Source organism: Pongo abelii, chromosome 12, assembly GCF_028885655.2.
Source record: "Pongo abelii isolate AG06213 chromosome 12, NHGRI_mPonAbe1-v2.0_pri, whole genome shotgun sequence".
In the NCBI taxonomy this organism is placed as follows: domain Eukaryota; kingdom Metazoa; phylum Chordata; class Mammalia; order Primates; family Hominidae; genus Pongo; species Pongo abelii.
In genome coordinates this window covers 93,165,121-93,177,430 of record NC_071997.2, presented here as the reverse complement: position 1 = coordinate 93,177,430, position 12,310 = coordinate 93,165,121, and the positions used below count along the sequence as shown (strand labels likewise).

At 40.3% G+C, this 12,310-nt stretch overlaps 1 long non-coding RNA gene across 5 annotated transcripts in view; it reads left to right on the top strand.

Moving 5' to 3' along the window:
• Positions 1-12,310, top strand: part of LOC112132050 (uncharacterized) — a 221,541-nt gene that overhangs the window by 22,029 nt on the left and 187,202 nt on the right. For all 5 annotated transcript variants that reach the window (XR_010136191.1, XR_010136189.1, XR_010136188.1 and 2 more), the window contains exon 4: positions 5,465-5,586. This is a non-coding gene — a long non-coding RNA (uncharacterized LOC112132050). The remainder of the gene's footprint in view (positions 1-5,464; positions 5,587-12,310) is intronic.

Here is a 12,310-nt window from a genome sequence, read left to right as displayed (position 1 = left end):
GTCTCTAAAAAAAAAAAAAAAGGAAAAAAAGAAAATTAATAAATTAGATTTATGCAAATAAAAGTTTTGTTCTTCATAAGTAACTATTATGAAAATGAAACTGCAAACCACAGACTGGAAGAAAATATGTGTAAAATAAACACCTGATGATAGGCTTGTGTTAAGAATAATAAATAATTCTTACAACTCAATAAGAACTCAAATTAAAATAACTCAATTTATAAAATGGGCAAAAGATTTTAATAGACATTTCATGAGTGTCAATAAGCATATGAAAGCATGCTCAACGTTGTTGATCATTGGGAAAATGCAAATTAAAACCATAATGAGATACCATTAGATATGCACTAGAATGGCTAACATTGACAAGACTGACAATACCGAGTGCTAACTAAGATGTGGAGCAATTGGGACACTCACATACTGCTGATGGGAATGTAAATGGCATAGTCACCTTGGGAAAGTTTGACAGTTTCTTAAGTTAAATATAAACTTATAAGACCCAGCAATCCTAATCCTAGATACCTACTAAAGAAAAATGAAAACATATGTATATACAAATACATGTCTTGAATGTCCATTTCAGCTTTATTCATAATGGCTAAAAACTAGGAACAACAAAATGTCCATCAAAAGATGAACTGATAAACAAGTTGAGATATATCCATAAAACAGAATACCATTCACCAATAAAAAGTAATTAACTGGGCCGGACATGGTGGCTCAGGCCTGTAATCCCAGCACTTTGGGAAGCCGAGGCGGGCAGATCACTTGAGGCCAGGAGTTTGAGACCAGCCTGGCCAACATGGTGAAACCCCATCTCTACTAAAAATACAAAAATTAATTGCTGTAGGGACAGGCGCTTGTAATCCCAGCTACTCAGGAGGCTGAGGCACAAGAATCACTTGAACCTGGGAGGCAGAGGTTGCAGTGAGCTGAGATCGCACCACTCCACTCCAGCCTGGACAAAGAGCGAGACTGTCTGAAAAAAAAATAAAAGTAATTAACTACTTGCTGAAATGACATGGATGGGATTTCAAAATTATGCTCATTGAAAGAAGCCAGACATTAAATACCACTAACTGAATGATTCCATTTATATAAAATTCTAGAAAAGACCAAGTTATAGTGACAGAACACTTATCAGTGTTGCCAGTTGTCGGGGAGGTGGAAGAAGAGAAGTAACTTCAAAAAACACATGGGAGCTTTTTTGGGATAATGGAAATATTCTGTATAATGATTATGATGATGGTTACCTTGTAAAATACACTTATAAAATTAATGCAGTTGTATTCTTTAAATTGGTGAATTTCATTGTATGAAAATTATATCCCAGTAAAGCTAACAAAAAAAAATGGGTCAAAGACTTGAACAGGTACTTCATAAAAGAGAACATCCAAATGACCAATAAGCATATGAAAAGGCATAAATTAAAAGTAGAATGAGATACCATTGTGCTCCTATCATTATGTCTAAAATCAAAAAGATGGAAAATACCAAGGATTGCTGAGGACATTGGCACAACTGGAACTCTCCTATGCTGTTCACAGGGATGTAAATTGGTATTACCACTTTGTAAAATTGTTTGGCAATGTCTAGGAAAGCTGACTATGTGCATAAACTATGACTGGGTAATTATAGTTCTGTTTGTAGTCAAAATTTGGGAACTAGTAGAAAGGATAAATAAATGGTGGTAAATCTGTGCAATGCAATACTACACAGCAATGAGAATGAATGAACTACTGCTACATATGACATGGAAGGAGCATATGAACATAATACTGAGTGAAAGAAACCATATGCAAAAGGGTACATTTATTTAAAGTTAGAAAGCAGGGCCTGGCACGGTGGCTCACGCCTGTAATCCCAGCACTTTGGGAGGCTGAGGTGGGCAGATCATAAGGTCAAGAGATCAAGACCATCCTGGCCAACATGGAGAAACCCTGTCTCTACTAAAAATACAAAAATTAGCTGGGCATGGTGGCGCATGCCTGTAGTCCCAGCTACTCAGGAGGCTAAGGCAGGAGAATAGCTTGAACCCGGGAGGCGGAAGTTGCAGTGAGCTGAGATCGCACCACTTCACTCCAGCCTGGTGACAGAGCGAGACTCCGTCTCAAAAAACAAAACAAAACAACAAAAAAACAAAAAACAGAAGACATTAAGTTATAGTAATAGATGTCAAGATTGTGGTTACCTGACAGAAGGTAATAACTGGGTGAGAGCATAAGGGGCCTTCTAGAGTGCCAGGACTCCTCCTTGATCTTCATAGTAGTTACATGGGAGTTCACTTTGTGAAAATTCATTAGGATTCTATCCTTATGATTTGTGCCATTTTCTTTATGTATGTTATATTCAATAAAATTTCTATTAAAAGTTCCAATCACACCAATACCTATATAACAATCATAACTCAGAGCATAATCTATAACCAAGTAAATCCTACTCATCTGACTTTGCCTGACCTAATAATATAAATGAAAATCCAAACATTCAAGACAGAAAATTACTTGTAGCACAAAAGCACCTTTCACTTTATAACGCAACACATCAAATGCATGAAAGGAACGAGGATAACATCACAACAGATCCATTTTTCAATTGTGTAGATGTATTCGAAGGAAAGACGTGCTTGCTGTGAATATGTTCACTTTAAACATTATGTCTGTTAGTAAAACACTAAAATCAGCCCAAATATCCAACCACTGGATCAAGATTTAATAAATTATGATATACTAATACAAGATAATAACATACATTAAAAATGACGAATAGAAGACCTTGTAGAAACACTAAACATTTTTGCAGGTGTAATGTCACGTAAAAAAATCTAAATGTAAGAGGATGTGTACATCATGAGTCTATCTATGCAAAAGTGCACCAATAGGTAAAATGAACAAATACAAAACTGCTGTGTTGGAGTGGCAGATTTATGGGTTTTTGTTGGGGAAGAGGAGGTACCCTTCTGGAAATAGTCTTTGTTATTATTTGGGTCAGTTGAGTTTTTTTGTTGTGAGCAACAGAAACTAACTTAAATGAAAAAGAGATTTCCTTTCAAGCCATATAGGAGTAGCTTACAGAATCAAAGGCATTGCTGAATGACCAAGAGGAAGAGGAACCGGGAAGGTGACAGAAATCTTAGAAACAAAAGTTCTTTAACCAACTCTCTAGGATTCTGCCTCCTTGTGATTAGCTTTAAATACCTTTTGTTGGCCGGGTGTGGTGGCTCATGCCTGTAATCCCAGCACTTTGGGAGGCCAAGGAGAGTGGGTCATTTGAGGTCAGGAGCCAGGCCAACATGGTGAAAACCTGTCTCTACTAAAAATACAAAAATTAGTCGGGTGTGGTGGCATGTGCCTGTAGTCCTAGCTACTGTGGAGGACGAGGTATGAGAATTGTTTGAACCTGGGAGGCGGAGGTTGCAGTGAGCCAAGATCGTGCCACTGCATTCCAGCCTGGGTGACAGAGCAAGACCCTGTCTCAAAAAAATAAAATAATAAAATAATAAAAATACCTTCTGTCCCCATGTGCCTCCACTCAAGATTCAAATTAATAAGAGAGAAAATCTGATTGTTCCAGTCTGAGTCACATATCCACCTTGTCCCTTGATTGGTAACCATATCAGAACCACCTGGAGTTGAGGAAAGGCACTTCCCTAAAACAGAAGGGTAGTGCTGTGACCAGAAGAACAGGGAGCAGAAGGATGCTAGGTGGACCAAAACAACAGTTCCATGAAATTTTATGCCATCTTTTCCATAAATAGAATATTACTGTTTTTTCTTATATTAAATGAAGATATGCTTATTGAAGATACTTTGCAAAATTTAGAAAAGTATAAAGTGAAAGAGTAATGAAGAGAAAAATCATCTTTTATCACATTATCTGCAACCCTGTGTTATCTATTGCTGCATAATAAGTTACTCTCAAAACTAGGGTGACCAAAGATGGAAAGTAGATTAGTGAGGGGGGTCGAAGGACTGAGTAGTTATAGCAAAAGAGTATGGGATTTTTTTTAAAGTTCTAAAACTGGATTGTGATGGTTGCACAACTCTGTGAATGTAGTAAAACCATTGAAATTTTAATGGGTGAATGTTATGAGATGTCAATTATGTATATCAATACAGCTGTATTTTTAAAAATACTAAGGTGACTAACTATCCCAGTTTGCCCAGGATTTCCCTGGTTTCAGTATTGAAAATCCTGCATCCCAGTAAACCCCTCAGTTCTGGTAAAAAACTAGACAGTTGGCCAGGCATGGTTGCTCACGCCTGTAATCCCAGCACTTTGGGAGGCCGAGGCAGGTGGATCACAAGGTCAGGAGTTCAAGACCAGCCTGGCCAACATGGTGAAACCCCATCTCTACTAAAAATACAAAAATTAGCTGGGCGTGGTGGCAGGCACCTGTAATCCCAGCTACTCAGGAGGCTGAGGCAGGAGAATTGCTTGAACACAAGAGGCAGAGGTTGTGGTGAGCCGAGATTGTGCTATTGCACTCTAGCCTGGGCAACAAGAGTGAAACTCCGTCTCAAAAAAAAAAAAAAAAGCTGGACAGTTGATCACCTTACTCAAAATGTAACAACTTAAACCAGTAAGCATTTGTTATCTCAGTTTCTCTAGATTAGAAATCCAGAAGGAGCTTAATTGGATGTTTCTGGCTCAGGGTCTCTCATGAAGTTGCAGTCAACACATTAGCTGGGGCTGCAGCCATCTGAAGCTTGACCTGGGCTGGGGACCAACTTCCAAGCTCACTCATGTGATGCTGACAAGAGGCCACAATGTCTTGCCATGTGGGTCTCTCATTGTGTGCCCTCATAACGTGGCAACTGGCTTTCCCCATAAGCAAGTGATAGAGACAGAGAAAGGAGGAGAGAGAATTTGCCTTATCTAATATCTCATAAAAGGAAAGGGAGAAAAACTAAGGACTCAGATAGATGTTCTAGTGTCTTTTAACATTTTTGTAAGTTTATTTTATGTATTTTTTTTGGAGACAGGGTCTTGCTCTGTTACCCAGGCTGGAGGGCAGAGACGAGAAAAGGGGTCCCAGAACCTCCGGGGATCAAGCGATCCTCCCACCTCAGCCTCCTGAGTAGCTGAGCTGGAACTACAGATGTGTGTGCCAACACTTCTGGCTTTTTTTTTTTTTTTTTGGTAGAGACAAGGGTCTCACTATGTTGCTCAGAACTCCTGGCCTCAGGCAGTCCTCCTGCCTTGGCCCCCTAAAGTGTTGGGATTACAGGCATGACCCACCATCCACCATGACCTGCTCATGTCTTTTAAAACCTAATCTTGCCATCACTCCTGTCATATTTTACTGGTCACACACTTCACCTCTGGTACAGTTTGAAAGGGAACTACACAAGGGTCTTCATGCCAATGTATGAATATAAGGAAATCAGATCATTGAGCATTCCTGGAACCTCACTTCTACAAACTGTTATCTAACTTTTTTTTTTTTTTTTTTTTTGAGATGGATTCTCGCTCTGTTGCCCAGGCTGGAGTGCAATGGCATGATCTCAGCTCACCGCAACCTCTGCCTCCCGGGATCAAGTGATTCTCCTGCCTCAGCCTCCTGAGTAACTGGGATTACAGGTATGTGCCACCAGGCCCGGCTAATTTTTGTATTTTTGGTAGAGATGGGGTTTCACCATGTTGGTCAGGCTGGTCTTGACCTCCTGACCTCAGGTGACTTGCCTGCCTCAGCCTCCCAAAGTGCTGGGATTACGGGCATGAGCCATTTTGCCCAGTCTCCATTTTACTGATTTTTAAATTAAAACATCCTCATTATAGAATGCATGGACAATTCAAGAGTATAATAGAGACGCATGTTACAATGAACACCTTTGAACGTAAATTTTACTCCTATCTCTGATTAGAAAGATTTCTAGATGTGCAATTATTAGGGCACATGGCTTACACATCTTGAGACTTGTTCCATATTGCCAAAATGCTTTTCTGATACTTGCAGTGTATCAGATGCCCATTTTGCCATACCCTTGCTAGCCTCCAGTATTATTTTTAGTAACTCGGCCAATTTCTAGGTGAAAAACTGTACCCCCTTGTTTTAGAGTGCTTTTTAATAGTAAAGTGGAACATTTTCTCATAGGTTTAGTGGACACCACTAATAAATAATCATTTAACAGATTGTAAATCCTTTCCATATATATATATGTATATACATATTTATTTAATATTTCTTGAGTGCCTATTGTAAGAACAGGAAGTATCCCTGCTGCCAAAATACTCACAGTCAAGTGAGTGAGACTGACCAAAAAAAAAAAAAAAAAAAAAAGTTCAATATATTCTAATCTGAGGAAACATTTAAAAAGCAAAGTAAAGAAACAGTTTGGTTGCTAATTGAGACTTTAAGTACTTTTCCTGCACTGGAACATCAAGTAGAGAGGTGAGGAATGATGGAGTATTAAAAGAATAAGACTAGATAAGTGAGATCAGATCTCATTGGCCTGTCCAGCTCTGTTAAGAAACTTAGGTCTAATCCCTGAAGGCAATGGGAAAGCAAGGAAGAGTTTTAAACAACCACAAGTGAAATGATCAGATTTGTGCTTTTGAAATCTCCTTCTGCTGAACTGTGGAGGAAAAGCGGAAGAGTGGTACTAATGGAAATAGGACAGCCAGAAAGGAAACTGAAGCTGTAGTTCAGGAAAGAGACAAGGATGGCCTGACCCAGTGGAACAGCGAGAAGGATGTTGAGAAATGTTTTAGGTTTAAATGGCAGCCCTCATCCCAGCCTAAGCCTCTGGAAAAATAAAGCAATAAAACAAATGATTGGAAGACAGGCTCTAAAACATCTATTGCTGAAAAAAAAGCTAAGGTATAGGTCTTAGCTTAGTGTGAGAGCCAAATGAGATGCTAAATAAACCCCTTGATTAGGGTATGTGCCTCTGATGTGAATGTTGTGGTGTGCCACCTAGATTTATTTTCGGAAATATACAATTTATTCTCCCTGCTGGGAGTGCTGCTTGCAGACACCGTCAACTAGTGGTCATCTTTAGGGATGGCCTTGTCTAAAGAGAGCCACTAGCCCAAAGTCATGCTCCCTGCCTGAGGTGGTCCATGTGTAATGACTGATCCGAGTAGAAAATATAAAGTCTTGATCCCAATTTGAGACAATTTCGTAAGGCCGTCCCAGCTTTGGTGCTCCCCAAAGTCCAGCTGAGGTCTGCATTGAGACTGAATCTCAGCTCAACTTCTCCCTTTGCCCAATCTTGCTCCCTTCTCTTCTTTTCCTGTTTTTACCCTTTCCGTTCTACCCTTCTCTTCTCATTCTTTCCCCTTCCTTTTCCTTCCGTTTCCTTAGGATCCACAAGGAAACACCTGTCCCTTGGCAACAAGCGTCGATCCCAAGAGCATTCCCCAATAAAACATCCTACACACTAATTTCCATTTCAGAATCTATTTCCCAGGGAATCCAACCTGTGATGCCCCTTGAGAAAAACTATACCTGGAGGATTAGAATGTGTGCCCCCTGTGGCCAGCAGCCACGAGGAGGAAGGGTGGCAGAAACTAGCATGCCCAGTTTGTCCTTTCCAAATTTACAAATCATAGGTCATTCAACCTTCCCTGAGATAGAATGGTTAAGTATGTGGACATATGCCAGGATTTACACCACCTGTGTTTCTTCAATAAAGTGGGAAACATTGAGATAACATCCAGTGATTTTAAGGAGCTAGATTCGCTAGGAATAAATGTATTGGATATAGTTGAGGAAAAATAGCGCCAGTCAAGAATTGCTGATGGGTCTTAGGTAACTGAGTAGGTGGTAGTGTCGTTTACCGAGATAAAAGAAAAAAACAAGCCTGGAGGGATCTATGAGTTTCATTTGAAATGCCTTTGGGATGTCAAAGCAACTTGTTCACTAGGCAATTAAAGATATAAATCTGGAGTCCAGGAACATGACCTAGAGAACTGATATGAATGTATACACATACCTATCAGCATACACCCAGTAATGACTGGTATCCCGCAAGGCCGACAGATATAATTTAGGGAACAGAAGTCAGTTAAAAAAAAAAAAGACCAACAAACTCTAATTAGTATTTTCAGAGATTTGAGGGGTATTACCTAACTAAAACAAGACAAAAGATGCTATGAAAAGAATTATCAGAAATACAAGGAAATCTTGGGAATGAGAATACGATTGGCAAAGTTAAAATTTCACTGGAAGGATTAGAAAAGAGTTGAGGCTTGGCACAGTGGCTCATGCCTGTAATCCCAGCACTTTGGGAGGCCGAGGTGGGTGGATCACCTGAGGTCAGGAGTTTGTGACCAGCCTGACCAATGTGGTGAAACCCCGTCTCTACTAAAAATACAAAAATTAGCTGGGCGTGGTGGCGTGTGCCTGTATTCCCAGCTACTCAGGAGGGTGAGACAGGAGAATTGCTTGGACCCAGGAGGCAGAGGTTGCAGTGAGCCAGGATCATGCCACTGCACTCTAGCCTGGGCGACAGAGCAAGACTCCATCTCAAAAAAAAAAAAAAGAAAAAAGAAAAAAAAAAACAAAATAGAGTTGAGAAAATATTCCAGAAAGATGAATATGAATAAAAAGGAGACAGTCGTGGGGATGAAAAAAATCCAATGGTCAACTAATAGTATCTTTAATATAGATCCTTTCCTGGTTTTTTTTTGTTCATTAATTCTTGGATGAATTTCTGAGCAGTTTTTAGTAAGAAGTCTGTAGGAAGAGAGGCCAGAAGTTTTGTGTTAGGCTTAAGGAAAGGACCCAGCAGAGGGAAGAAATGAATGGTGAGGTAAAGAAGGGAATAACAGATGGAGGACCCTTCCTGAGAAGACTAAAGGGTGGTGTATCCAAAGCTTGGGTGCAGGTGCTCACCTTAAATGGGAGGACACCCTTTCTTTGTGCAGGATGGAAAAAAATATGTGCAGATGCAAAGAACCTTCTAGGTGGCATGATTGGAAATGGAGTTTTCCAATGGCTTCTATTTTGTCTATGAAGTACGGACACTGTCTACAGTGGGTGAATATGATGGTTGGGGTGGCATATGAGCATGGAACTTTAGGGAGTATGAAGATTTTTAAAAATAGCCTAAATGAAGTGTGAAAGCGGGGGAGAAAAGCTGCTTAGGGAAATAAGAAATGATTGCCCGACTACTCTGAGGGCCCAGGTGAGCTGGAGGCATGTAGCAGTGAATGGTTGAGAGTAGATTTTGATAATTAGAGCCAAAGTGAGGACTCACTACAATAGAGGAGACAAGCTAGTTTCAGAAAGAAAAGTCATCTAGGCTCTTTTCAGAAGAGGCTTGTATAAGTGAAAAATAGAAAAACATCCTTCTATGAGTCATCATTCTCATTTTCATCAGCTCCCTGGGCCTGCTTATTTTCCTTTGATGTTTACAAAGGGACATGTGATTACATAAGGGAAGGGTAAAGGGTATAATAAACCAGGGTTGTAAGAGAAGGAACAACAGAAGGAAGAGACTTGAAACCCAGCTGGGAGCAGACAGGGGAAAGGGCTTCCTTGAATTGTCTTCATGGTTTTGTGAGAGGTGTGTGAACCAGAGCAACTCCATCTTGAATAGGAGCTGGGTAAAATGAGGCTGAGACCTACTGGGCTGCATTCCCAGATGGTTAAGGCATTCTAAGTCACAGGATAAGACAGAAGGTTGGCACAAGATACAGGTCATAAAGACCTTTCTGATAAAACAGTTGCAGTAAAGAAGCCAGCTAAAACTCACCAAAACCAAAATGGCGTCAAGAGTGACCTCTGGTTGTCCTTACTACTACACTCCCACTAGCGTCATGACAGTTTACAAATGCCATGGCAATGTCCGGAAGTTACCTTATATGGTCTAAAAAGGGGAGACATGAATAATTCATCCTTTGTTTAGCATAATCCGCCCCTTGTTTAGCATATCCTAAAAATGGGCAACCAGCGGCCCCCAGGGCTGCTCTGTCCATGGAGTAGCCATTCTTTTATTCCTCTACTTTCTTAATAAATTTGCTTTTGCTCTGCACTGTGGACTTGCCCTGAATTCTCTCTTGCGCAAGATCCAAGAGCCCTCTCTTGGGGTCTGGATCAGGACCGCTTTCCTGTAACAGTTTGGTCCCCAGGCACAGAAACTCTGAGGGAGTCAGACGCTTAGTTGTCTTTATTGCTCCCTCTTCAGCATATAGAACAGAGCCTGGCACACCTAGGTGCAAAATAAATATTTGGTGCATGAAAGAAGTCCACAGTGCAGTCACTGGCTTTTTTAGATGGTTAGCTCACTAGAGTCTCATTTTTTTTTCTCCTCCTCCTTTACAAAAAGTTTTCAGACAGACTTTGGGCCTGCTGGGGCTCAAAAGACAAATAGTCCTGCTGCTGCTCCAGAGGACCCGCCGCCCACCTCCCAGTCAGAACTATGTCTCTCTGTTCTTGTTGGAAAGGGGGACACAGCTTGCTTTGCAAGAAACTTGCATAGGAAATGGTGCAATCTGGGCTGTTTTTCATCTTCTTTCAACCTAATTTCCTAAGTTAAAAGAAAGAGAAATTTAAGGAATCTTAGGAATATGAAGCTTCTCTGGAATGATCTTTATTGAGCTGTGTTTGGAATCAGCTGAAATCCTGAAGGGCTGTCAAGCCAGCCAAGAATAAAAGAAAATAAAAAATAACTTAAACAATCCTAGCCAAAATCTGAAAATGATATCTAGAGCAGCTGCTATTTTTTTCTTTCCCAGAATGGTTTGCCTTTCCCCCAGTTTGTAATTGTTATAGGATTGTTTAGGTTATTTTGGAGTAGAAAAGAAGAAGGAAGGAAGGAATCGAGTGTTTTGGAAGTAGTATGATGCGGTTAGTTCTACCTTTTAAGCTTTATAATTTACACAGCTGTTGTACACATGTGAACTCCCTCTCATTAGGATGCTGCTGTCTGGTACAGGAAGTTTTTATTCATGGCATTCTCCTTAGGAGTTTGTTTATGGCATTTGGGTCGTCTCTTGCCTTCCCTCCCCATCCCCACCCCAAATCAATCTATATTTGTAATTTATGGATGATCTCTCCAGGGCTTCATCTGTGGGGTAAAAGACTGTCTTATCTGCTCTACATTTACTGAAAAAGGGTGCAAGAAAAACTGTATCTAGTTGGCCAGATGGGTAAGGAACACTTTGTTGCACTAAAAATTTTCCAGCAATGGTATCCCCAGCCTGCCCTTTTGCTCGAATAGCGCACAAAGTCAGCAAGCATTTCCCCTGAAGTCTCCACCTCCACACGGCCAAGACTGGCTTGGCTGGTTACCAGAGTCACTGAGAAGACTGAGGAGGCAGCTTATAGAATACTTTGCTTGCATCCTTGTTCTCATCCCATTGTGAGGTAACTGCCCCACAACTGAGCTAGATAAGAGAAAGGAACTGAAACTGATTTGCCCATGGTCAGTCTGGGTGGATATTGAGCCTAGAATAAAGCACAGAATAGCTGCACCTGGGGCTGGCCCAGGGCATACTCAGATGAATCACTGGCTTCACCAAGAATGCAGCTAGTCTGGAATGCAGTGCAGGGGCCCAGATGCCTGACACTGAGCAGTAACTTAGAAAGGGGAAGGTCTTTTCCTACACATAGTGAAGCTTCAAGGAATCTTTAAGAAAATCACATAAGAAAGATAAATAAAAACTTTTTCTTCCTCCTCTTCCTTCAACCCCTATTTCGGGTTCTTCCTTAGAGCAAACACTGATTTCAAGTTGGAGTGTGTCTTTTCATCTTTTTAGTTATTTATATATCTTTATTGATCTATCTGTATACATACATCTGCATCTATATATGTGTGTATATGTATCTATCTATCTATCTATATCTATACACAGACAGAGAGAGAGCCAGTGAGGGAACTTTGCTTTGTTTTGTTTTGACTGAAATGGTATCACACAGTGGATTGTTCTTCAACTTTGCTTTTTTTTTTTTTTAATTTAGCCATATCTCTCAGAGATTTTTCTGTGTCAGTACATTTTAGTTTTTTTCAACTGCTGCATGCTCTTACATAAGTCAGATGCATCACTAAGTGTCAGTCTTTCAATGATCATTTAGGTTGCTATGCTATCAGTTTTTACCACTATAAATAGTACTATAGTGAAACAACCTTGTACCTGCTTCCTTTTTGCATATATGCAAGTATCTCTCTACAATGGATACCAAGGTGTGAGATTGCTGAGTCAAATGATAGGCGCATCCAAAGTGTGAAGGACTGCTGCCCAATGTGTTCTCCAAAAAGGTTGGCCAGTTTATATTCCCAGGAATACGGTAAGAGAATGTCTGTTTTTCCAGATGCTTGCCAACACATCAGTCTTTCTTATTTATTGTCAATCCAAT